This window comes from Triturus cristatus, chromosome 10 (assembly GCF_964204655.1).
Source record: "Triturus cristatus chromosome 10, aTriCri1.1, whole genome shotgun sequence".
NCBI classification, from domain to species: Eukaryota; Metazoa; Chordata; class Amphibia; order Caudata; family Salamandridae; genus Triturus; species Triturus cristatus.
The window spans coordinates 624149327-624176118 of record NC_140593.1 but is presented as its reverse complement, the minus strand read 5'-3'; the positions used below and the strand labels follow the sequence as shown (position 1 = coordinate 624176118).

The following is a 26792-nucleotide window of genomic DNA, read 5'->3' as shown; positions in this document are numbered from 1 at the left end:
GGGAAGATGTATGATAAAAGACCCGGAAATGTACTGCGCGATAGCCGACTGCTAAAACTGGCCAGGGAAGTAGAGGTCCGAGTAAAAATTTTCAAGTTCCTGGGCAACTTCCTCATCCGTCTGGTCTTCCTTCCCATCTTGACCAAAGATCCACACTACTTGCTCACTTTGGCGTCTGACTCCAGTTTACATGCTAGCAGTCGTCCAGCTTCATTACCGCCAGTCTAATATTTTTGCAGCTCTCGCAATAGCATGTATTCCTCCCTGTCAAAGTCGAGGGCTTTGAGCTCTTTGCAAGTGATAGACAGCTGTCTCCAAACTGAGCGTACCCCCTTATGCTTAGGACGGGCCTCTAGATCCTTCAAGCGAAGCTCAAGCTCCATGCGTTTTTCCCACTGTAGGCTGTTAAACTAAGCTTAGATAGCTATGGAGGAGCCCCTGAGGTTTAAGGGACACCCACAGGAGAGAGGGTAAACATTGGGAGTATCGTTGGCCCGAAGGAAGAGAGTATTTTGCTTCTGTACCACGGCCTGAACCAAGTGGTGCTGAAGTATGGTGTCTTTTAGCAGTCATAAGCGATGTTGGGGGCTGGAGGGAGGGAGAACAATGGTGATGGTAATGGGGGATTGGTCAGACAGGGTGGAAACTTCAGTGGCTGTATTCTGCATGTAAGGTTGCACAGAGAAGGAGGTCAAGAAATAATCTAGCCAGACATGGAACTGTCATGCATCTAGATCGTGAGTAAATTCACTGGAAAAGGGGTTCCTCTCTCTCAAGATGTCAGACAATCAGCGAGTCACAACAGCCCCTCAGCGGAGAAAACACCTGTAGACCTGGCCCTTTGGACCGAACAGTCCAGCATTGAGTGTAAAACCAGATTGTAATCTCCTCCTATCAAGAGATGAGCGGTGGAAGACGCCACTACCTCAGCAACTGCATTACGCACAAAGGTTTCCAGGTGTTCATTAGGAGCTTATTTTGCTACCACAACATGGGTAATGTTTGCTACCCAAATTTGCAAAGCCAAAAGCTGCCCTGAGATTTTCACAACTGTACTTAAACCTCGATCAGGGAAGTTATTCACCAGCATAATTGCGACCCCTGCGGTTTTCTTTTAGAGTGGGAGGACTGAAACTTATGCGCAAATGCTTTAGACCTGAGGCATGAGCAGACTTCATTCAGGAGGTGGGTCTCCTGGAGCAGACAGATGTCCACTCCAGAATCCCGGAGCATAGCTAGGACATCCAACCTTTTAGTGGGGGTATGGAATTCACGCACTTTCAAACTGAGTATCTCATCCCCCCACTCGAGCTCAGGAAGGCCCATCAGCCTGGTGATAGGCCATCAAGAAATGCAGGGCACACCCCAGCTCCATTTCTGTCTGTCCAGAGTGACTGCACAAGTAGCCCAACTGTCATACTGACCCAGACGTGTATTCCACAGATAGGCAGAGGCACAGATTGGTTCAAGTAAGAAAATGGCAACTTTTTTGGGTGGAGTTTAACATAGCACCAACTAGACCTGAAGGCATCAGAGCACTTTACATGAGCACCAGTTGCGTTACAAGACAGACACATTCATTTTTTTATTATTATTAGGCATGGGAAGATTAAGTGATTTACCCCGAGTCATAGGATGAGGAGCGTCCCTACCGAGACTCACTGTTCCCCAGCTTCAAGGTCGACTACCCTAGCCATTAGGCCACATCCTCTCTCATTTGTGTCATTTGCAGACCTGCAATTTCAAAACCAACTTGACTAAAAGATGCATTTTTAAATTTAGGGCCCAGAGACACTAACAATTTTCTATCAGCTCCCAACTGGAAGGTTAACTTATAAGGCAGCTCAAAATGCTAACCTATGGGAGAGATAGGCCTTGCTGTAGTGAAAAACTAATTTTGCAGTATTTCACTACCAGAACATGTAAAACACACAGGTACATGTCCTTCCTTTTAAATACACTGCACCCAGCCCATGGGGCTACATAGGGCCTACCTTAGGGATGCCTTACATGTAATATAAGAGAAGGTGTGGGCCTAGGAAATGTATGTACTTGCCAGGTCGAAATGGCAGTTCAAAACTGCACACACAGACACTGCAGTTGGGGACCTGAGACATGTTTACAGGGCTAATCATGTGGGTGGCTCAATCAGTGCTGCAGGTCCACAAGTAGCATTTGATTTACAGGCCCTGGGCACACACAGTGTACTGCACTAGGGTCTTACTAGTACATCAAATATGCCAATCATGGAGAAACCAATTACCATTATATTTTAGGGAGAGAGCATATACGCTTTAGCACTGGATAGCAGTGGTAAAGTGCCCAGAGTCCTAACCCCAACAAAAAACAGGTCAGAAAAATAGGAGGAAGAAGGCAAAAAGTTTGGGGATAACCCTGCAAAAAGGACCAGGTTCAACACAGGGCATGGTGCATATCAGCACAGATGTACCCTGCGCCTCCACTGTCCTTTTTTGGCACCACCACTATGGGCAAAACCTATGATTTAGGACTGGTGGAGCGTTCAATGATGTTATGCTTCAACAGCGTTTCTACTTTATTCTCAATGGCTCCTTGCAAGTGAAAAGCAACTCTACGGTGCCGCTGTGCAACAGGGCGAATGTCCTAATTGATATGAAGTTGCATGTTCATTGTCTTGAGTATCCTTAAATCATGAAACAATGTTTTGCCACTGCTGTTGACATGGGACTTAGATCCATCAGTTACAAACTTCATGCCCAGTGGGACATTGCGAATCACATCCCTCAGTTACAACCGTAATGCCCAGTGTGACATTGGAAACACATGGTTCACAATGTCACACTGGGCATGAAGGTTGTAGCTGGGGGATATTAGTCCCATGTCAGAAGCAGTGGCAAAACTGAGCAGACAGGCACTGGATGAAGTTCCTTGAAGAACACAAATTGGTGTTGGCACTGATGTTGTTTTGTGTCGCATGGTTGGCTTGAATGACCCTTGATTCTGTAATGGTTTTGAAGCAGTCCATGTGTATGCATTTGTGTTTGACAGAGTAAGGCATAGTACAGGAGAAAGGCTGCTGAACGTCTCCACTGGCATGATGTTAATTGATGCACCACTGTCCAAAATGAAGGTTATGGGGCAACCGTTAACCATTAAGGTTATCTTGGGTCAATGTCCAAAGGAATCTGGCCACTTCTTCTTGTAATTCTTTTCAGAATTTCAATCTTCTTTGCAAGCAGCTAATGCTAACTGTGCATGTCGTTACTTGGTCAACATCATTAGCACACATCCATAGTCTTTGTTGGTGCTTGATAATCACGTTGAAGAGTCTTTACATGATGAATTTGACTACGATCAACTTCGTTTAGTTTCTATTTGTCATAACTGATGTTACATTTTGGCTTTGTGGGCGGGGCGAGAATGTTGCTGCAAATTTCTTGCATCCATTTTCTCTTGTAGCTGTGACGCATTTGGTTTCTCTTTCACTTCGTAGACCATTATGAAATGGTTTTCTTTCCCATAGCCTTAAATGTCTGTCCGATGGCGGGACATTTATCTTCATGGGGAAATGGAAATCCAAATCGGAAAAACAACGTCTTTTTTTGTCAGAGACATCGACTTGTGTGCATCTCCCTTGTATTTATGCCTGCTTTTCAAGATCATTGCTGATTTACTTTGGCTGTTCCAGCTTCCATACCAGCATGCTCTTCTGCCCTTGTGGCCATTAGCACTTTCTCTAAACTGAGTGTCTCTCTCAACATGTGTCTTCTGAACGAGTCTGGAAAAGCAACCATTGATGAATCTAAGGCGCATGGCTTCTTCATCATTGAATTCCCTGAACTTGCAGTGTTTGATAAGCACAAGTCTCTCAACAAACTCATCCATCATTTCACCAGCTTGTTGTCGTGCTTGACTGAAAATGTAACTTTCATAGTCGAAATTTCACATAGGATTAGACTTGGCTTCTAATGCTTACTTGATTTGATGGTATGATACTGAAACAGTTTGTGATATTTTCTTTATCACTTCCTTCGCTTCGTCACCAGCAACATTCTTTAAGTACTTAATGATTTTCTTATCGTCTACTTCATCCAGAGTGTCTATGAAATCATCGAACATTTTAATCCATGCAGTCTATCTGGCACCAATATTCAGCTTCTTCGCCATATCAAAAGGAGGTGGTGGTTTCAGAAAGCAGCGGCATTATATTTTGTGCTCTTTTCTACTGCCCTTGAAAGCATGTACTTTTCAGAAGACGGACAATGTTAACCCGTACCTGCAACTTTTGCAAGCACTAGCCGTGTGCTTGCACTTGGATCGTCATGCTCGATCGTAAGTCATAAGGTGCCATCTTCTTTCTTGGCGGTAAGTAACTGTTCCGTCTCACACTTGCTCGTCGCTGCCTTCAACTTTTTGCATTGTACCTGGTTGTTTCTCCCTTGAGCATTTCACTTTACATCGATGATGGCGGTTTGTTATGATGTGGCCTAGTATCTCTTCTTTTGGCCTTACTAGTGGGTTTTTGGAGGACTTTTGGAATATGCTCCTCTGTAGGGCCTTCAAATGCTCAGTTGCCATGTCTCGTCTGGAGCAGGACTTTGACCCCACAATGCCAACTTCAGACTGCCGAGAAGTACAAGCAGTTTGCTGTACTGTTGCAAACTCTCAGGGAGAGCAGTCTTGTTTCTTTGGGGCACGTATCCCCTACTCGTCACTAGATGTAGCGTCCTCCCCAACCTGGGAGCATGCAAATGTAAATGTAAATGTGTTGTACTTGTATAGTGCACTGTTACCCTGCGGTGTCCTGGTGCTGTACTCATACCGCTGTGGAACCCTTCCTGGCTTTTCCCTGTGAAATGTCCGCTCCTGGGCACCCCCAAGGTTAAGCTAGGCATCCCAGCGCTGTTGGGGCCGTTGTGGAGATTAAGCAAGCTATTCCCAGAGTTGCAGAGTGGGACCCATGATTAGAATAGGCACCGAGGTGAGAATTAACAGGTCCGAGGAAATTGAGCCAAGACCCGCCGAGGTGGGAATTGAACCCTGGTCCCGGGCCAGACCTCTGCATCAGGGTCTGCCGCTCTAACGATTGAGCCACACTTCTCTAAATGAACACACTACACATGGAGCACCATAACAGATGTTGTCATTCTTTCATGTATGATCATAGTCTGCACACAGTACGTCCAGATCTTGATAGCCACACCTTAACACCTCCCAACAGATCACATAACTTCCTTTTCAGAGTCCGCCCAGAACCAGAATGGCCCTAGCGCTCCTAACATCAAAGAAACTACACTAGGAACTAATTTGAAGGTCTTCAAACTGGGGTGCGGGCCCAACTACGGGGGCCTGAATTGATCACAGGGTGGTCCATGCACTGGCCAATAGGAGTATCATGCTGAAAATAGTGAAAAAAACACAGAGTGACAATACGACACTCTGCAGTGGGCCATCATAAGATCTGTTGTAATTCATATCCTGGCTGGGAGTGGGTGTCAGTGTTGACAGGCCTCCAAATAACCTCTCGGTCCCTACACCCAATCTTTGAAAAAGGGTTACAAGTAAAAAGAAGTTAAGCTTCTGTTGCAGCACAATCTCTCCCTTTAAACTGAGTCCTCAATCTCAGGAGATATTTACATGTGACTAAAGGCACCAGCAGGACATCTTCAGTGTCTAGAGGTCATACAGACAAGGCCTGGTTGAGGTCAGGACTGGCTTTAGCACTGGTGGCGCCTGGTGCGACAATCTTTTTTGGTGCCCAGCCCCCATGACCGCCTACTCTGATTCCCACACTTCCACCGGGTAAAAGTGCCCCTCATCTCTCCATAGCCCCTCTCTCACATACATTTAATTTGGCTTTACTAATCCACCCAGCTATCCACATAAAATACAGATTTGTTCTATGCAGCAGGCATATTAACCCTCTGTGCTACTTTACGGCGATTCAAAACTGCCACTCGACAAAACTCCAATTTCTCTCTCTAGCAGGAACATTCATCACAAGACTTAGCTTGACATTTTATTGCTGCCTGAAAGCTGGATACACAAGGAACTCTGTAGCAGGTGCTTTTATATCCTAAGGTATTGCTGTACACAGCGCCCCACCTTAGGTGAGTTTCCCCCCCTCCAGGATAGCGCCTAGTGCTCCTGCACCGTTCGCACTGCCCTAAAGCTGGGCCTGATTGAACTATGAGTATAAGAGAGCAAAAGAAACATCTGCAGACGTGTGTGGTGCATTTAGCGGAGAACCTTTGAGCAGATCGTATGCCTTTAAATACATGGCCTATTGTGTTCAACGAGCTGCAGTACTTAAGTTACCACATGTATTCCTCATTGTCTACAATGGAGGCAAAATATGGAGGAAATACCGAGTGGAAAAGTAATCTGGTTGCACTGTATATTGATCATCTCTTTAAATGAGGCCCACAGAGCAATTCTTACATGTTTCTTGTAGGATTGACAGGGTAGCATAGAAACACTCAAGAAACTTAATAAAGTTGCCATGTAAGATGCTCAACTAATTTGTGAAATGTCCCTACCATTGATGGATTCACCAGGAGACAAGATTGGCTGGAGCCAAGGGAAATAAGTTTTGCGGACTGCTCCATGTAGAGCGTATCTGAAATAGAAAGCTTTTAATATCTTCTGAAGGCAGAGGAAGCCATCAGGGAGCCATTTCAGCCTGTGAAAGTGAGACCATCTCACTGTGAGCTATGTATGCTCTACATCTGAAAGATGCTTCGGTCTCTGATTATTGCTTATGTCCTGGTGCTGGCCCAAAGGTCCCGCACTCCCAGCTCTATGTAGCGCCATTCGTACACAAAGTCAGGACACTGCACCGCACAATAGGCCAGAAGCAAGCGAATGCTGTGTCAATGTGACTCTAGGGCCAAATGTTTTCCCTTTTCATGCAGTGAAGCAACCGGATTACTGCACTGCGTCGCGTGAAAGGTGGAGAGCAGAACAGCACCCTGTCTAGTAGGATTTGGCGCCGTAGCTCTCTCCGCCTGCACTGGCGCACTTTAGGCTGCCTTGCGCCGTGATCATGTGCCTGTACTGTACTAGAAGGCTGTAGGCGTGATGTCTTGCGTAGGCTTTGTACTTGAGGAGTTCCATTCCAGTACTAAATTCTAGGCTTAGAAAATAGTGCCAATGTCCCACCCACTGTACGCACCTATGATGGCAAGTAGCGCTAAGTAATTCAAAGTAGCACATTGAGCTACTTTGATTTAATTGTGGTTATTTTCCAGTACATAACAAGTTTTGCCCTCAAAAGTAAATTCCACTGCAACACTTTGCGGCAGGTTTGCATCACTTTGTGTCACAAACCTGGTGCAAAGAGTTAGTAAATCTTGGTCATAGTGGGGAAACCTGGGCAGGATGGGGGTAGCCCCGATGCAGTGAGGGAAGTACAGACACTGACATCTTCTGCCTATGGATGCAAGTGTAGTAAATACACTACTGCCTGTTGATAGCTATGCACATAACTATCAAAGGTGTACCAAACTTGCACTTTAGCACAGAGGTGTCACAGGCTCTGAAGACTGCACCACACTCATCCACCTGGACTCCTTTACTCCAAACATTTGAAATATTTCTTGGGGAAAAGGAGAAACGAGAACATCAGCTGGTTTGGTGATATTGTTGAGGTGTGCCACAATCTGCCCACATAAAGAGACCACAGGTCTCAGCACCACAAGGCCTTTTCCTCTGACAAAGATTGTTAACAGTGCTCAGAAATTTTAATTTTATCTCATAAATGAAAGACTCCCTGAAACCTGACTTACCTTTATTCAGCTGCTTATCTCCTGAATTCTTTATGCTGCAAGTTTACCAAAGAACTAACATTAATACAGTCTCTTGGTTATATTGTGTGCAGCTTTAACATTATTTGGTAGGGTACCATACCTCCTTAGACAGATAACATAACCAAATGCGTTCTTCTAAGAAAATCTTCATAATCCACAGACATTGCTAAAGCTGTTCCAGCACCACGCCAGTCCAATGAGACGTACACTAACCACCATCAGTTCCATGAAACATTCACAAGACTCTATCGTCTCGCTGAGTGCATGCCAAACTAAACCATGATGTCGGCTCACACAACAGTGGAGTTCAGGACAACGGTAACTAGTTGTGGACACTGTTACCCACCGGTACATCCATATACTACCGACCTAAAGGATATGTACGCAACCCCGCCGTGGAAGCAGGTATCTGAAGAGATATAAAAAACACTTGTCCAGGATGACTCAAGTCCTTGGCTGAAACGAAGACATGACACTGACATAGTGACTTTGGAAAGCGTGACCTCTTCATTTCCTCTTCCTCAGTTTGGTCACAATAGAAAACAAAGAATAATTCTTTAATGATGGTGGACACAACTTCACCGCGTACTTCAGAGTCCTTCTTCTCTTGTCTTGTTAATATTTGATCATTCCATCATCTCTATCCTCTCTTGTCAGTATGCCTGTTTCTATTTTTCTTCCATTACCAGTATATGTCTGTAGGATCTGGTTAAGATCATACATTTCTTTCTGATCGCTCTTATACTGCTTGCCAATAGACCCAATGACTTCAAGATGGGCCTGGTCTCCTCAAGCCCCTCTGAGAAGGAGAAGCGCGTGACACTCGGGTCAACCAGTGGAACTTTGAGCCTGTTTATGGGCACTGGGTTGAAACTGCTACTTCAACCAGAATACTAATCTTTTAAACTTAAGTATGCTTTTAGGCTTTGCCCAGTGTAGTAACCAGGTGGTGGTATTCATTTTATGTCACTAATTTCGAATACTTATAACCAAGAGAGGAACCTAGAGCTTTTGGAACGAGGTCCTGTACAATGAGCCAAGGAGTGCGAAAGACAACTGTGTGTGCAGTTCCTACGGGGGGGGAGGAGGGAGGGAAGGAACAAGTCTCTTATTGAATGACCTCACACACCTAGCAAGGTGTCATGCTTCATCATTTGGCTGTGCTCCTCGTCGGACCGGCGCTGCAATGCCCGACGGACTCCCGCATAAGGGCTCTTTGCCGAAGATCTTTTAGGAGACAGCCGTTTGGTGCGTGAGGGTGAGTGAACTGTGTAGTGAGTGAGTGTGCGAGTGATCTAAAATAGGTCTATCACTGCCGTTGGGAATTAATTTTATTCATGTTGTGTACCTGCCGTGATGAATTACTTCAAATTGTTGTGATTTTCGTGTTTTGTGTTATTTTGTGTTTTTCCAGGTCTCTTCCTTACAGGTCCTCCACCGCCCTTGGACCGCTTCTTACATTGCTGGTGATATACAATAATTTTTATTCCGCTAGCTTTGTAATAGTGTAAGAGTTTTTAGAGCACTTTTCTCTGAGACAACGGTCCTGAAGAATTACCGAGTGACCCGCTAGGGGCAGTAGGCAAGAAACATGTCGACCACACTCATATACTAGTCCCTGTGGATCATTATCTATCCAGACAGGGCCCACACATTTTAATTAGGTTAGCACACCACGTGAATAAAATTAATTCCCAACTGCAGTGCTAGACCTATTTTAGATCACTCTCACACTCACTCACTACACAGTTCACTCACCCTCATGCACCAAACGGCTGTCTCTTAAAAGATCTCCGGCAAAGAGCCCCTTCGCGGGAGCCCGTCGGGCATTGCAGCGCCGGCCAGACGAGGAGCACAGCCCAATGATGAAGCATGACACCTTGCTAGGTGTGTGAGGGCATTCAATAAGAGACTTGTTCCTTCCCTCCCTTCCCCCCCTTGAGGAACTGCACACACAGTTGTCTTACTAATTTCGCATACTCTGTAACCAAGTCTTACCATGAATGTAGTTAAATAAAACTATGAGCTGCAATAGTCTGAGTGGTTTACTCGCAACAATACTGATGCAAAAATGCAATGTATATTTGGAAACACTGCTCTTATCTAATTTTGGTTTTCTGAAGATCTGTTATGATATGTATCATGAGCAAATGGGGAAATGTTTTGAAAAAAAAACAATAAAGATATTTAAACAAAAAAATTAATATAGTTAAATAAAAAGCTACATACAATGTTTTCCTGGTACACTGTTTTCCTTATTCCCGCGCAAGCAATCCGGGGTGTCGATGTCTTTGCCTATTGCTTCCAAGCTAACTTTGCACATTTGCATGTCAGCTGCTCTGCAGTAGAAGTTCCATAGCATTGTAAGCTCACTTTATGTCGTTACGTGAACGACAACATTATATGACACAATTTGCTTGGACTTAAGTTGCTGTTGCGGTCCAATATTTCAATGCGTACCATACTAATCTCGAGATGCATATTTTTTGTGACTCTCTATCTGGGGAAGCAACATCCTGGAACAATACTTACCAGATGTAATACCATATATGGTTTTTGAGATGCATAGGTAAGTGTCGGCTCACTAACTTGGGGGACACTCAATCGGATTGTAGGTAATGGCAATTTTTGATTTCGTTTCAATTACTTTTTGAAGCTATCACGTTAATTTTGTCCTTGATATAGGAGTTATAAATAAAGTTAAATTATGTCACTTTATAAAATATTCTAAGGCCCAAATGAGCTGGCTGTCACTTCTCTTAAAATCATCGTGATGAGATCATACAGCGGCGCTACCACTACGTTTTAATTGAATTACAGCTCTGTCCATACACGCCAAAAAATAAAACCAAGCGCATAGTTTTTTATGTCTAGACAGATCTTGAAGGTGATTTACTTGCCATAGTCAAGCCAGGTGTCATTCATCAGTCAGGCACCATCAAAGGACAGAAGCAAACGTCTGCCTTGGAGTTCAGGGCTCTCATTCCATAAGGAGAACATCAGATCCCTAGTGCATTCCAAGATCATGGAAACTTGAAATCCCAGCGCACCCTCTTTGCCTCCTTTCACGCAACCCCTCACAAGGACATCACCCATCACAACAGTGGAAGGTGCGCAGAGAACATCTACTCTAGGGAAAGAGGGAGGAACAAAACAGCCCCGACATTGACTCTGTTCCCTTTTGGCAAACCCCATCGTTATCCCTTGCTCCCTCCACGCTCTCCTCAAAACAAGTCACTCAGTATTTCAGACCTATTCCATAGCACCTCAGCTTCAGCCCAGTTTCAGGAAGTGCCAGCTCGCCTGCAATCTCCCCAAAGGAGTTTATAAATAACTTTAACTCTTCTTCACAGCATGGAGGATAGATAGGGAATTATAGTGGTGTCTCTCATACACACATCTGGTCCTCACAGCGTGGTTTATATATGCCCACACACATACGCAGTGGAACACTCACCAATGCAAATGTACATACACACACTCTCTCTCTCTCTCTCTTCCATGATTAAGATCTGTTATCCTAATCTCACAGAAATGCCGGACAGAATAACAAGTGAGTAAAACGAGTGAAATAAGTTATATGTGTTACTTGATAAAAATATATCATCTTTACAATACTGACAGGGTGCAAAGGACTTCAGCCCTTGTGTACTATTTTACACCATGGCAAGGTTCCTCAATGTTCTGGGGCAGGGCTGAAGAAAATTTAAAGAGGGACTACCATAGCAGGAACAGTGGAAACGACGATGAAGCCATGTGGATTATATGGTATTTACTAAATCATTTATATTAAGTCAGGATTCTTTTGACTAAATCAGAGTGTATCGTGGAGTTCCTTGATGCAGCTACCAGTTTCCGAAGAGTTCCAGTTCAAATTAAGGTCCCAGACAAGTATAGAATAAAAATGGTAACAGCACTTTAAGGCTGAGAGGTGAATGAAGCATCGTCAATGTACCCCACTCGCTTTCTGTATGCCAACTTGTATGTGTGCCGCTACGTTTTTCTTTCAACAGATAACATTGTTTTGAGTTGGAATTAGAGAAAATTTGTAGCGACTTATTTTTGGTTGTGGCTAAGAAGTTGTGCAACATCTGCTGTCCTGTTGTGGACACCGCTGCAATGGTACCAGCATCTCTTTTTTATTCGTCACTGCAATGATGGGTGATGTGTCAATTTTATGAAGAGTTTTATATAGCGCGAACTGGACCCGAGACATCGGATATCAGAGTGCTTCACATGAGCACCAGTTTCGTTCCAGATAGACACATTCCTTTTTTGTTAGGCACGGGGAGATTATGTGATTTGCCCAGAATCACAGGATGTTGAGCGTTGTTGCTGAAACTCGAACCAGGTTCCCCAGCTTCGAGGTCGACCGCTCTAGCCATAAGGCTACATCCTCTCCCCGAATGCCACACACACTGCATGAGCGTGATCCCCACTCCTTGGTGTCCGTGAAATCAACACCAGAGAGAGGAGCAAGGAAGCTGCTATCCAGATGGTGCAGTGGCGCAAGACTCACCGGACGAGCTGATGCAGGAATACACATCTCCACTCAAAAGAAGACATGTGGGGCCATGAGAAGACCAACGTTCCTGGGACCTGATTCAGAGCTTGGTGGGCGGGTCCAACGTGACTAATATCCCCTCCGCATTATTATAAGTGCATTAAATCTCACAGCACTTGCCATAAGGAGTACAGAATATTCATCAGGTTTGTGACGCTTAACCCATCAGCCAAACCCTAAATCTAGCCTCAGATATCAATGTAATATTCAGTCTTGAAGGAATAGACCCAGGAAGAACTACACTCTGATTTGATTTTATTCACTTGGCTCCTTAGGGCAGATTTGTGACTGGCTGATTGCTGCATGAGATAGTATCATATGTACATCAGCTGGCGCATAATAATCTCCTACCCCTCACGCTACCCATGATTTTACTCTTTGCTCATCAATTTTCAAGATGGATCTTAGTAAAAATGGTTGTTGCACTAAGAGTAGATTTACATTTTATTTCACTCATTGAAATGCCGGGTGGAACGCTAGTGCCCTAGTTCTGTGTTTAAATCTTGCATTGTGAAAGTTTAATACACATGCATTGGCAAAAACAAACGTTTGGCTTTCATTTTTAGCCCTGACTATAACAATCACAAAGCCTCCATCAGTGAAAAAAAAAAACGAAAAACGATTATGTTCAGTAAACTATGCATATATAAGGAAAATAATTTAATGTGTAAAGATTCAGTGCAGTTATGAGCTATAAAATAGTCCATCATGGATTGCAATGCAATCATTCCATAGGAGGTGGAATCAGGACTGGACGGGCCGTAGAGGACACAGGAAATTTTCCCGGGGGGCTGGGAGGGTGGGGCTGTTTTTTGACCAGACCTGTGTGGGCCAGTTTTGATACTGGGGGCCGGTTTTTGCAGCAGAGCCCCAGGGATTCTCAATAGCAGATCCCCCACACACATCGGGGCCAGTCGAGTGGAATTGCCAGGGCTGGTTTCTGTTCCCAGTCCGGCCGTGGGTGGAATGACAAGCGAAACAACCAATAGCATGAGGTGAGGGAGAAAAAGTTCTCTGGGAGGGGCCAGAATTCACCTTATGTACATTTTAACGTTTTGCTAACAATAGGTTTTGCAGATAGACGTGCTGTCACGCCTGTGAAAAAAGGACAGTAAACACTGAGGCAAAGTCTAAATTTGGCCATCCTGCAGGGGCTTGAGCGGCAAAGGCGCTAGCTCTGCCGTCCCAGCTATACAATGGCTCGCCCACCAAATTCAAAACGAGCCACTCAATCTGCAAAGGCAAGGATCACAGAATATTCAACTGAGTTTAGGAAATGTTATAGTTCAGGGAATAACAAACTGAAGGCCACGGAGGCTATACTCATATTTTAACTGAATATACATGTCAACTTTGAGATTATATATTACATTTTAACCACATATAATTCATCAATATTCAAAATTCAGAGTGCTCTGCAACTTTACAAAGCTAATTATAATTTCACAACGTCTGTTATTGGCTAAGATATTCCTGTATATGGATCATAACCTGCACAGATTTCAGAACACATAATACATAATAACAGTGAATTGTGTTGGCCTAACAATGGTGAGCTAGGAATGTGACTGAAGGGTGTTAGAGCCCTGCTTTCCAAGTCTATAGAGTAAATGGCACTCTCACGAGCCGGAGCGCAAGCAGAAATTACCAGCTGTCATCGGGCACAATAGATTCGGTGAGCTGGAAAATATCTGGCGGTATGTGATAAGTACAGCCGCTGTGTTTACAGGGAATGAGAAACCCACACCACAACGCGCTGCCATGGCCAACGCGGTCTACGAGCCGCAAAAAAACGCCCTGTGGTACAGAAGTGTGGCTAGTTCAACATTTTGCTGTCGCCTCCCTGACTGACGCGCAGTCTGTCAAGACAGTATTACTGAAGGGAAATATGTTTCCAATCAGTTCTAACCTAACCAATAGCTAATTATCATTTTCTAAAAAGCTATTTTATGTGTGGAATGATTTATATTGTAGTCCTGTAGATACTCTTAATACTTCCTTAAGTGGGAGATTTATGTACGGGATAGGATGTATGAATGAGAGTCTGGAGCCGCTCTTCATGAAATGGCAACTCCTGCACTAAAATTGGGTGCTACTTGTAGGAAAGTGGAGTATTAGGTAGTGAGGATGGTTAAGCCTATGTAATACTTTCACAATACCCCAAAGATGGTCCTTGGATTCACAAAAATAAATTCTTAGCTCAGATGTTTGTTTTAATCTAAAGGAAATCATGCATAGTGATGTCTTTCAAATATTGAAATAAATTGGACATACCTCTACAAAGAGTCCAAATATTTTATTCATTACATGTACCTTATTTCAGTTTTAAATCTCCCTTTTCCGGTGGACATATTCGGATGCAGAACTTTAATTCGGTTGGATTCAACCACAGCTTTAATATCAGGTTTGAATCATTCATTGCCAATTTAAATTTAAAAAAATCTGCATTCATGTTCCTGTCCTTAAGTCTAAGACTCTACGTCAAGGATACTTATGACCTTTACTTATGGACACACTCTGTTATGAATTAACTTAACACAATTTCCTAAAACAAAGCACATTCTTTAACATCTTGTTGGAGTCATGACATACTTTAACTTGGAGTTCCCATTTCTTCCTAAACTTCTATTAGAAAAACACAGTTTGCGACATTTATTTTGTGCCCTTCCCGCAGGTATATGGAAGAAAGGTACATCTGTTCATATACTTATATCTATTTCCGTCATTTCTAAGAAGGCATAACAACAAGAGGGCAGATTCATATGTCGCGAATGAACTAAAGACTGTAAGCTCAAATCATAATAAATTGCACCGCTTGGCATTGAATTCCCCACCCCTAAGTCTTCCCAGAAGAAATAATTTGTTTTTCATCACAGTCGCCGCCAGGCTCTACAACTAGCAGCTCGTGAGCTAATGTACCTATCCAGGTACCTCTGAATTGCTCTCCTGTTTGTAGATCAGCTTATTAAATTAGAAAGCTTTTGCTTGGTTGAATTAATATACATATATTAAAAATTGAGATTATGCAACACTAATAATATTAGTAGCTCTCAATACGTTTCATTGAACATACGTACAGAAAAGGCTGGAGACCCTGAATTCTTTATGGTGATTATGGTGCACACTTCATAAATGCATGATTTGTGTCTGATCCAAAGGATTCAGGTTTATCTTTCAAGATGTTTCTAATCCCCATTGGAAATATGTTGCCTATCTTTTGAGAGTCGCCTGTTTCTTTTGTGAATGTTTTCCCACTCAGTGGCGGTGCTAAAGCCGAATTGGCTGCTCCTGCGGGTTTATTTTGATGCTGTAAAATGAATACATGAATTTGCTGTGCCCTGGTCCCAGAAGCAGACGCAACTGAAATAAAAGGGTCCCCACAGTAAGGCTTCATATCTAAGGACAGCTAGACCCCAATAAACTGCTTTGTGTTACACATGACAATGGTATCCCCTAACACCTAACCCGCAAGTCAATGTATACTTTCGATGGCAATTTCAGGAGGGACCTCAGCACATCCCTAGGAGGAGTGTGAACACTTAGGGGCAGATTTATGAGGCCCTTGCGCCACTTTTGCGTCACTTTTAACATGGGAAAAGTGACGCAAAAGTGGCGCAAGGGGCTCATAAATCTGCCCCTTAGTGCCACATTTCCAAAAAAGTGACGCACCGGCGGTGCAATGGCCTTGTAAATGAGGGGCTCCATTTTTACTGTTTGCATAGAGCACGGCTCTGCTCCAGAGAAAGATATCACTGTCAAGGACCCCTTCATAGGCTAGTGCGTGATATGCACATGTACCAAGTCTGTTTATCAGTGTCCCTTCAACTGTAGCTCTAAGCAGCCACGGCCGTTGCAGGTAAGAGCAGTGGGGTGGTCGAGTCCGCTGGGGGGGATTACGAGAGGCAACCACGAGGGAAAATTAATTATTCATTCGATTTTCCCTTGAGGTCGTCTCTCGAAATCCCCCCTCAGCCGGCCCCAATGCTCTTACCTGCAGCGGCTGCGGCCGCACTGGCTCTAAGGTTGAAGAATGACACTGCACTGGCCAGTGGAGTTCAGTCTTTTGACGGTAGGTGAGATGGCTCAATCTCCAGTGCTGCTCCTCGCTTGTGTGACCTTTCAAGTAGCTAGCTACGGCTTTCAGATACGCGAGGGCCAAACCGTGGCAGCACCCCCTCTGAGCTTCAGGATTCATTTGTATGTGTGCCTCCATTTGTAAAATCTCAGAACAGTAAAGGTACCAACACGCAGCGAAATGTAGACCCACTCCGCGTCTTCTTATGCACATGGTAATACGTAAAAAATGTGGATCCATGGAGAAAAGACATCCTCAGAAAAGCTGTTGTTACTGGGACATCTATTCCATTTATTCTCCTCATTTAGCAGGTGAAGCGCTGCAAATAGCAGAATTTAATTACGTCAGAGCAGGTGTTTGCACCTGGATGTCGCACAAGAATTGCACTTTCTTTTTTCATTTATTTCTAGTTCTTTTATTGTACAATATCACCATAAGATTTTATGATTATCAGGTGTGCTTCGTGTCTGAGTCTTCTGCAGAATTACAAGGAGTAAGTTGCTTTTCTAAGCAGTGTATGTTTTATACCTTAGCAAAGATTTATGTTGTGTATTCATTCCATATGGAAGTGCAAATGCAGGAGCACTGTATATTATCAATAACATCACTAAAAATAGGAAAAAAGACTTCTCTCACAAGCAAACAGATTCACATGAAGTTCCTTGGCTGAGAGTGTGTACCGAAGAATTACTTTAGGGTGAGATCTTTCTTAGATATGAACTAAACAGGAAAGAAGAAATTGGAGTGTAAAATTATAGTTGTTATACCAGGATTTCTCCCTGGAGTGACAATGCCCAAAGATTTGTCAAAAATAGTTTCCCTTAGAATACTAAACCTTAGGTTGTTGTGAATAAGTTAACAGTTCTGATCCTGTAAATGAGTGGATTCATAAAGTGAAAGTCTATCTATATTTGGAGACATGGGTAAAAGGTAAGTTGGCTATGGTGGTTTCGCTGAAGGTATCAAACGCGTGGTGGACGGCCGCTCTCAGTTTTGACATCTATCCACTAATCATTTGTGTTTCAAAAACAAACTTCGTAAGTGGTTATTATTTTCAAATTTTCTTTTCCTCATTGCCTGTTTCTCCCTGGCGTTGGCAGACAGTAAACAAGCATTGGCATAGCCAATAGGTCTCGCCTTTGGGACCTTATAAGTGTGTAGCCATGCAACAGTTGCATAACTAAACACTTATAAGGTCCCAAAAGCGAGATCTATTGGCTATGCCAAGCGGCCGCTTGACCGCGAAAGTGAAAGTGATCGCGATCACGATCATACATTAAAGTGGCCCTGCGGCCGTGAAAGTGAAAGTAATCGCGGTAAAGCATGGCGCGCGCACCCGCGCACATGCACTGTAGCTCTAGACTGGCCTGGTAGCACTTTTTGGAGCCCTCTCAATAAGTCTCGCCAGACCAGCGCATGCGCTGGGTCAGGCGAGACCTAAAAAGGACTTCAGAGTTTAAGTCAAGTACAGTGAGGGATGTTTGATTCCCTTCCTCCATCGGCCAGCACTCCGTCCGGCCGACGGAATCAGCTACCTATTGACAGAGGCTGCGAAGCTCGTCTGACGGAAAGCTGACATCTGCCTGGAAATAAGGCTGGTGGACCGAGGGCTTGTCACATTTGTGATCGGGTACCCTGTCTGCCAACCTCTAAATTAGGCCCTATGTCTGTTACAGTGCTCCTACAGTGTTCATAACTGCTATTAGACACCAGCTCAATGGCAAATAATCAAATGTGTTTTGTTTCACAGAAGCACAAACAAAGCACATTTACAAATAGGGAGCAGTTTTCATATTGATGCACAGCTAGCTTATCCCTGTTTTTGATAACTTCCTTTAAATCAGACTTCTTCAAACTGGGGGGCGAGCCCCCCTAGGGGGGCCTCAAGGGCTCCCAGTGGAAGCGCCAGGCTCTGGCCAAAAGTAGCATTATGGTGATAACTGTGCTTTGTTTAAAACAGGAAAAAACGAGTGGCAGTAATCTGCTCTGTGACGGCCATCACTGACATCTTTTGCATTTTAAATCCTGTCTTGGACAATGTGTCAGAGGGGAAAGGACTCCAAATATTCTTCAAAAACCCACTCCCATTTCTCATATACACACTGTGGATACTGTCCCAGGTTATTACGTCCTGCCTGACCAGAATAGTATATTTGGCAATCATGTATTTGATTGCATATTTAAAACGGTAACAACATTTTTACTTCAGTGTTTAAATGAGTCTAGACATATTTAAAAAGTTCCTATTTAATAGAATAATTTAAAACAATTCTAAGTGGGTCTCTGATGATTTTCTTTTCACTGGGCCGTATTAAAATGTTTGAAGACCACTGCTTTAAATGGATCACAAAGGGACATAGATGCTTTTCCATCCGCATCCCTTTGACTCTCTAGTGATCTTTCGGAAGGAGACAAAAGTCAAAGTCTTGTAACGGCCTCAACAGTATGAACACCAGGAGAGTGTTATGTCAGCTGAAGGGCTCTGAGTGTTTATTCTCACCTTGCATGGTGGACGGGATTGGTCATCGAGGCACTCCAGAGCTGTAGCTTTCTACTGCAATAGCAATTACAGTTTTTGTTTGTGGTATAGCTAGCATTTCTGAGTCGGTATAAAGAGAAAAATGATTGTGATGCCACCAGAAGGCAGGCAGGATTCTGATATCCTCTTTTGGATTCTGGAAAGAGGCAACTGGTGTACAGAACAGGGGCTGATACAAAATATCAGGGGCCACAAGCAGAAAGGGGTCAATAACCTGAGAGTAGCATATCACTTGCAATGGAACTGCCCAAATGTCAACACTGAGCAGTCAAGCTTCTTCATGGGTTTTCAAAGCTCCTACGTAATACTAGAGCAACATTGGACAGTGAGACTTCTGTTCGCTGTAGGGACTTGATGGGCCTATGTTACGGTTCTGGAGCATAGGTATTATGTACCATGATGTAAAAGCCTGTGCTAGGAAGGAAGAAGGGCATTAATTACCATACCAGTTTTTAGCTTGATATGTTTTCATGGATGTTTTTAGCCGTACCAAGAATGGCACTAGATACAAGGGTGTGCATGTGCTAACAAGAGCTTTATGATCAAAAAGTAAAGTTGTAATGAGCAGAAGGAATGGGTGGTGAAGGGATTTTATTGAAGAAAAGTGTACATGGTTGTATGCCACAATATCTAGTTTAGTAATATTAGCCTGCACATATCTAAACTCTACAATATTGACTATCAACATATGGTCTAGGTAAACATACAAAGGGAACCGCAGATTTAGTGTTCTTAACTCCACATTGACATACCCTGACAATATGGTGGTAGTCAATATTGTGGAGCTGATTTAAGTTCACACCAATATTAAAAATTATTAGAAGACTAGAATGTTGGTGTCTCTATTTTAAACAGTGGAGTGGCTCAGGGTGATTAATGTCTGGTATAAACTGTATGATCCAACATTAAAATGTTTGTCTTTCTATTCCTCTCTTTTAAAATTAGAACATTCTACCATGAGTGGAATGTTCTAATAGTTTTATAGCCCTTCCGCACCAGGCTATATAAATTCTTAAAGGCCCTCTCTCTTGTTATAAGCATTGGTTTCTAGGCCTTTGAAAAATTATAGTTTCTTGGTCTCGGTGTAAAAAGCTATATTAGAACAATGGAATATTGAGAGCTATACTGAAACCAATTGAGTGGTGCTGGTCTGACAATCACTGGTATAAGTCTTCTGCTCCAATATTTCAATGGTAGCTTTTCTGTTTCTCTCTTTTTAGTTCAGAAAATTCTACCCTCAGTGGGAGAAATATTCTTAAAGCTGTATATCCTTTCTGCTTCAGGCAGCCCCTGACTGTGGCTTGGGCCTATAACTTGGTTTCCAGGCTTTTAACAACCAGTATAGCCCTTTACGGCAGATTATAATGCTGTGTTAAAAATCTGTGCTGAATTAAACTGGTGCTGCAATAAGGGTTAGAGTTTGTTGCTTCTGTAGACTGGATCAGCTTTTCTAAAGGACTCAGGCACCAGGCTCTCAAAACTCACCTTTCCAGACTTCTCGTGTGCCGCATACTTTGTTACTGTTGCATGTTACTTATTCAACTCATAGTTTTGTATTTAGTACCATCTACACCTATTTAATGACCCACTCTTCGTTATTATCTTGTCCTATGTAGCTAGTTACGTTATGTGAGGTGCTCCGCTACCAAAGTGGTGTGGTCGCCATATACAAACAAGACAATATATAGAATTATAGATGGGTAACAGTGAATAGCGGGATGTTCTTCAATGAGAGGTTTCTGAATGACATCAAATAGACAATGAGAGCGAAGCTCAAGATGTCTATGATGTGACTCCGAGCCCCGAGTTGCCCACGGTTCCACGGTCCCATTGTTCATTGACAGCCATATATCATGCATGTCATGTGTGGCACTCAAAATCATCTGGCCCTGCTTCCAACTGCTACACAGGATCAAAGGACTAATGGGAGCCATAAATAACATGGCTTCTCCTCCTTGCCACGAATGCAAAAAACAAATAAAAAAATAACTAGCCTTCAGCCACCCAACCCACAACCCTACATGCGATCCTGTCCCTCCCCTCCTCGAGCTGTGCTTCCCTCAGAGCAGAGAGCCAGTCCTGAGTGGTGAACCTCTCAGAGAGGCTGCTGCTACGTCATGGAGGAGAATAACCAGAGTTAGAATCTGGTGTTCTCGCTAGTAGCTCTCAGTGAAAGCCATACACTACAAATAAATAAAAGTTAGGGTGCTTTGCGTGCTCACACATAATAGTAGAGGTCGTGAACATGGGTTCTGCACTCGTAACATATATGTGTAAAATGGGCATCTTGGTGCTAAATAACAGATTATTGTTACCCAACTCAATGTACTCATTTTATCAACTTCAGGAGGATGAAAGGCTGAGTGGACCTGTGACCTGGAGATGAAAAACAGGCCCCATGGAGTGGGCGCATTAGTCCACTAAGCCACTAAACCCACATTCAGTTTACAACCTCTGCTCCGGAGCGTGCGTGGCAAACCCGGAAATTAAACGTGCGTTGCAAGCTATTAAGGTCAGTGCAGTTTCTCAGGCCCCCACAGAACTCCACCTGTACTGCGTCACGTTGTATCTTGTGCGAGCGCGCGAGCCCACCCACCAATCGGCCACCACCCTGGGACATGGGCCAGCTCTGCATGCGCACGTCCCAGGCTCTGCTGCTAGGAGACGTGCAGCGCGCGCACAAGCATTCTAACTTTATTGCTATGACTGGTCACCCCGAACAAAGATGTCAGGAATAATGCCTGCGAGAAGAGGTTCCCGGAAACCTCTATAGTAGCTTTCATAACCAAGGGACGCAGTTAAAGCCGCACCCTCCTCCCCAGGCCTGCTGCAATCCTGCGGTTTAACCTGGCTCTCCTCTCGGCACAGAAGTGCTGCCTTCTGAGCTGACGAAAGTAACTACTATTTTAATTGTGGGTACACAGTTTCCTGGAGTTTCCCCGGCGTAGTAATACCTAGTACACCGGGACTAGCACCATGTACTTAGTATACCCACTACCTAGCTTAACTATTTAACCTAAATGGAGGCAGGGGGCATGACTATGATTAATGCAACAGGTGCAGTGCACCAGGGCCTAAGATTCGATGGGCCCGCGGCACCAGCACTTTATATCTGTTTTTTTAACTTTTAAACCAGAGTACGGGGGCGCGTTTTGCTTGCTGGCATCAAGGCGCTAGATACGTATGCTTCGTACTAGATGGCGGCCTGCTGAGTGCTGTGGGCAGGGATTCAAACCCGTAGGTAGCACCGGTGGCTCAAAAATAGGCTCATTAAGGCACATTACCCACTGAGCTATCTCAGCCCATTACAGATCACCTTTAACAGACTTGCAGCTTTGGCATTCTGTTTCATCTGTCTATTTCCGCATATCCCTGTGCATTTAGCACTCCTGCTGCTCTCTCTCTTGCGCGTTGGACACACATTGGCGTTCACAGCTCCCAGGGCGCTCCATGCAGCTCACACCTGCTGCCGCGGGGCACGTGCCTGCTCCTCATTACTTCAGGCGGCAGGTTCCCCACTTCTTGGAGACCTCCAGGCTTCCCTCGGTCCTAAACCTCCATAATGAGGCCCACTGGAATGGTACGACCGCGGCGTTTTCGTATAATTATAGATTGGTCGCATTAGCCACATAATCCATCACCTGCTTCATAATCTGCAGGTTTTAACAGATTAGAAATACTTTCTAGCTCAAACGGTTCAAAAGTTACTTTAACGAAGCAACACGTGTTGCGGAGCAGTTGAAGACCGTTTAAAAAAGTTCACTGGTTGTGGGTGTTGGGTGCAACCAATGCCCAGGCAGTGTTAACAGGTGTCAGATGTCAAAATAAAACATAACAAATATTGCATTATGCCACATAATTTGCCTTTTCTTGCCACATAATTCACTCATACCTGCTGCATAATTCTGGTGGACCTGCCGATAATTCACACTGAGCTGCTGCAATATCACATCACAAAAGACACACAATTGATGGACGGAATGCAGAACAAATCAAAACATTCACTCCCAGTCAAGAGATCTGGGTTAAATCCAACGTTCTTTTGGTCAACATGCCACCCCAGTTTAGACCTGGCCATATGCAAATCAGTCTTGACCCTGTGCCTCATGGGAACAGTCCAGCCCGAACTGCCAAGCCAGGTCCTCCCTGGACCGCAAACAATCCAGTGGCACAGTGAGCACGGGACCTACGTCTGGGCATACCTGGCGCACTTAGTGCGAGAAAGCAAAAGACACATAATTGATGGACGGAATGCAGAACAAATCAAAACATTCACCCCCAGTCAAGAGATCTGGGTTAAACCCATCATTCTTTTGCTCACCATGTCACCCCAGTTTAGACCTGGCCATATGCAAATCAGTCTTGACCCTGTGCCACATCACGGCACCTTGGTTTAACACAGGATAGATGTCCTTGCATGCATCACACACGCCCAACAATAACTTCTTAACAGCACTCAGGACTAGACTCCAATGAGGCAAATGTCTCCCAAGTGACACTTTGTGCTGCAGTGCAAAGATTATCAGTGGTGTAACGCCGAACGATGGGTCCCTGTGCAGTATGTTGTGAGGGCCCCTCCAGTCTCCCATACCTCAAGGATATTTATAGACCTGTGGCTGAATGGGGCCCCTGATGAGTTGGAGCCAACTGCACTGTAGGGACAGCAGGGGCCCGCGTTACACCCTTGAGTAGGATTCCTTGCAGTGAGTGCCAGTGTTGCTACTTCGACTACTCTTGAATCCTGGTCGAACTCTGACCTGTGTGGTATGGCGTACATGCAGTTTGTATGTGAAAGATATGTGTATTTTGGACTAGGAAGGGACAGGTGACCACTTGCCATAGGGAATAACATTTTACCCAAATCCCTATTTAGGCAAAAAGCTACCTCTTAGCCCCATTACCTTACAGAGCCCCCATCTGGACTGGCTACTCCCTGGCTGACCACCTCTCAGCAGTGTATAACTGAGGGTAAGCATTAGTAATCATTTCCATACATTCCGCATTCCAAGAAGTAATTCCTGCCCCCCTCCATCCTGGCGCAGCACCTTCTTGTCTCACATCACAGAACCCGGCTCTGCCACCCCACGGCGCTCTCACACCACTCTCTTGTTGCAGATGCATTCTCCACTCTGTGACCCTCCCACAAAGTCCTGCTGTCGCCACTATATCCTGTCTCTTCTTATGTTGTATGTGTATAACGTGTATTCTGCCTTTAGTGTGGCCTTCAGTGCTGCAGATCCCAGTGTCGCCTCTATGCACATGCCAACAGTTGTTCTTAGAGGTGGGCGAGCCAACAGATTGACAGGAAGAGCCGAGGGTCTGGTTTGGATCTTAAAACCCTTGCATGAACTGAGCCCTGAAAATATTTCCTATTTAAATCATACAGCAGACCACGTAAAATATGATAAAATCTCTTCAAAATAAACAAAAGTGTATTATTTTACATGTGGAAGCTTTGACATGAATAGTGCACATTATAGCAATGCATTTAGAAATACTAATTAAACGCGATAGTTTTGTACAACTGGTAGTCTGAACTCACAATTTTGAATGTGCTTTCATACACAAAATTGAAGAAAAAAACTGTTACTGAAATAAAATATTTGCCTAAGATCACACAATTTAAGCGGGCCAGCTGCGATTTTTCCAGGTTTTCTGTTCACATTGGTGAAATCAGACAGTAAATGGATATCTATTTGCCATCCCTTATGCTATGGCTTTGTTTTGACCTCTTAGTGCATTTCCGTACAGTTTTTTAAATGTAGTTTGAACTTGACCAGAAGGTATTGGAGCGCTTTACATGAGCACCGGTTACATTACACAAGGTCACATGCTCTGTTTATCGGCATTGAGAGATCAGGGGCCGGATGTATGACCCTACAAATAGATTTTTGAGTCACATATTGCGTCATTTTGCAACTCGCAATTGGTGATTCATAAATAAGAATGTACATCAGTGCCTGCCTCATTAATATTCGTGAAGCAGGTGCAAATTGCAAGCCCATTAGGAATGGCTAGCACTCCCAGGAAAGGTGGCCTGCTGAGGACAGCAGGCCATCATGTCTGTGACTGCTTTTTTAATAAAGCAATTTTAAAAATATGCAGTCCATTTTCCTTAAAGGAAAACAGGTTGCATATAAAAAAGAAAAATGAAACGTTACTGTTTCGTTTTTTAAGAGTAGGCAGTAGTCCCCTGCTCTTAAAAAATATTTTCCATGCCATTCACAAAGGGGAAGCGGTCCCTTGGGCACCCCTTCCTGTTTAAGAGTGGGTTACCATACATTTGAAATGGGTGGCAAACTACGAGTGTTTTGCAGCCGCAATTGTGGCCGCAAAACAATATTACATTGAAGTGCGAGTCGCTATTAGGAAGAGAAGCCCTTGGCATGCCCATTCCTAATTGCGAGTTGCAAACCCTATTTTGCAAGTCGGTAATAGGTTACCGATTCGCAAAATAGGGTTTGTAAATTTTGCAGACCTATTTTGCGGTCGCAAATGGGCCAGTTTCCTGTTTGCGAGCGTAAAAAATGGTCGTACATCTGACCCCAGGCGATCTGACCAGAATCACTGGATGTTGAGCCGATGCAGAGACTCGAGCCTAGTTCCCCAGTCCACAGCTCTGGCTCTAACGCCACATCCTGGCTTTCGGGAGAATGACAGGTAGAAGCCACTTGAAAGCTCGGTTCTTTATGTGTTCGAGGTTTGAAACGGGACTTCAAGCCGCGCCAGAGCCAGGCTTCAGGCTCGAGCCCGACTCGAGCTTTCAGTGCCTCGCCCACCTCCAGTTACTCTGAACCCTATTACACCTCTCCAGAGGAATGTGAAAGAAAAAATATCGTTATCACACTGTTGTGTGGGCAAAAAAGAGAAAACTCGTACTACATTACTGCAATGAGGCTAAACACGGAGGAAGGACAAGTTGTCTCACACAACACACACCTTGACCCACACCCTCAGGACGCGCGCGTCAAGGACAAGCAATGTGTGCTTCCGCCATTCCAACACCCAGTCAGCGCCCCTTTGAAGACCAGACTGTATACAGAAGCACCTCGGGCCCTCCTGTGAAGCTCAAACATGACAAGCAACACAATGATGACAGCAGCATGCCACTCTCCTGCCCCAGGGCAGCTCCGCAGGCACCAGAATACTTATGAAGCAATTACAGGGCTGTCACGCTCGCTCAGGACTTTAAATGCTAATAATCAGGTCAATTGATGTTTACTCACCGCTGATTGGCCATCTCCCCAAAGAGCACCCAGCACATTACTGGCACAGAACCCTGCCAGCAGAGCCCTGTCCCCACCTGTCACCCCCACTATTCCAAGATACAAGGTCCGTTCCTGACCTCGCAGCCATGCCCAGAGCCCAACAAAGGACTTTAACAATAGGTGCTTAATTTGTAATAAAATAACTTAAATTAAATCAAAAATGTGAAGGGCTGGGCGCCCAAAGGTTTTCCTGGGATCTGGCCATCGATGCTGCTGAGTGGTGGGGACCGAATTTGTAGGCAGCCGAGTTTTCATCCCACCTCACGCCTCTTTCTTCCACCACATTACACCCCATGCCTCTCTCTACATTAACTGCGGTGGCATCTTTTTTATGCAGGCTTCCTCACTTTGTGACTGTTTTCTTATCTTTCTCTTTTCCGCCTTTGTCTCTCTTGTTCTAATCCTTAGTCTGATGATGGAACATAAGACAGAGTCAACAAAAACGAGTGCCCAGAGTGGTGTTTTAAGGTATGGGTGAAGTGGGCAATTGCCCAGGGACCCCACCTTTCAAAGGGCCTTCTGACAAAGTGAACTTATTTTTCTCTAGATCGCCTGTCTT

General features: G+C 44.3%; 1 protein-coding gene across 6 annotated transcripts in view; it reads right to left on the bottom strand.

Moving 5' to 3' along the window:
* Nucleotides 1–26792, bottom strand: part of LOC146789809 (ankyrin repeat and fibronectin type-III domain-containing protein 1-like) — a 2714698-nt gene that overhangs the window by 733975 nt on the left and 1953931 nt on the right. The gene's annotated exons all lie outside the window — the stretch shown is intronic.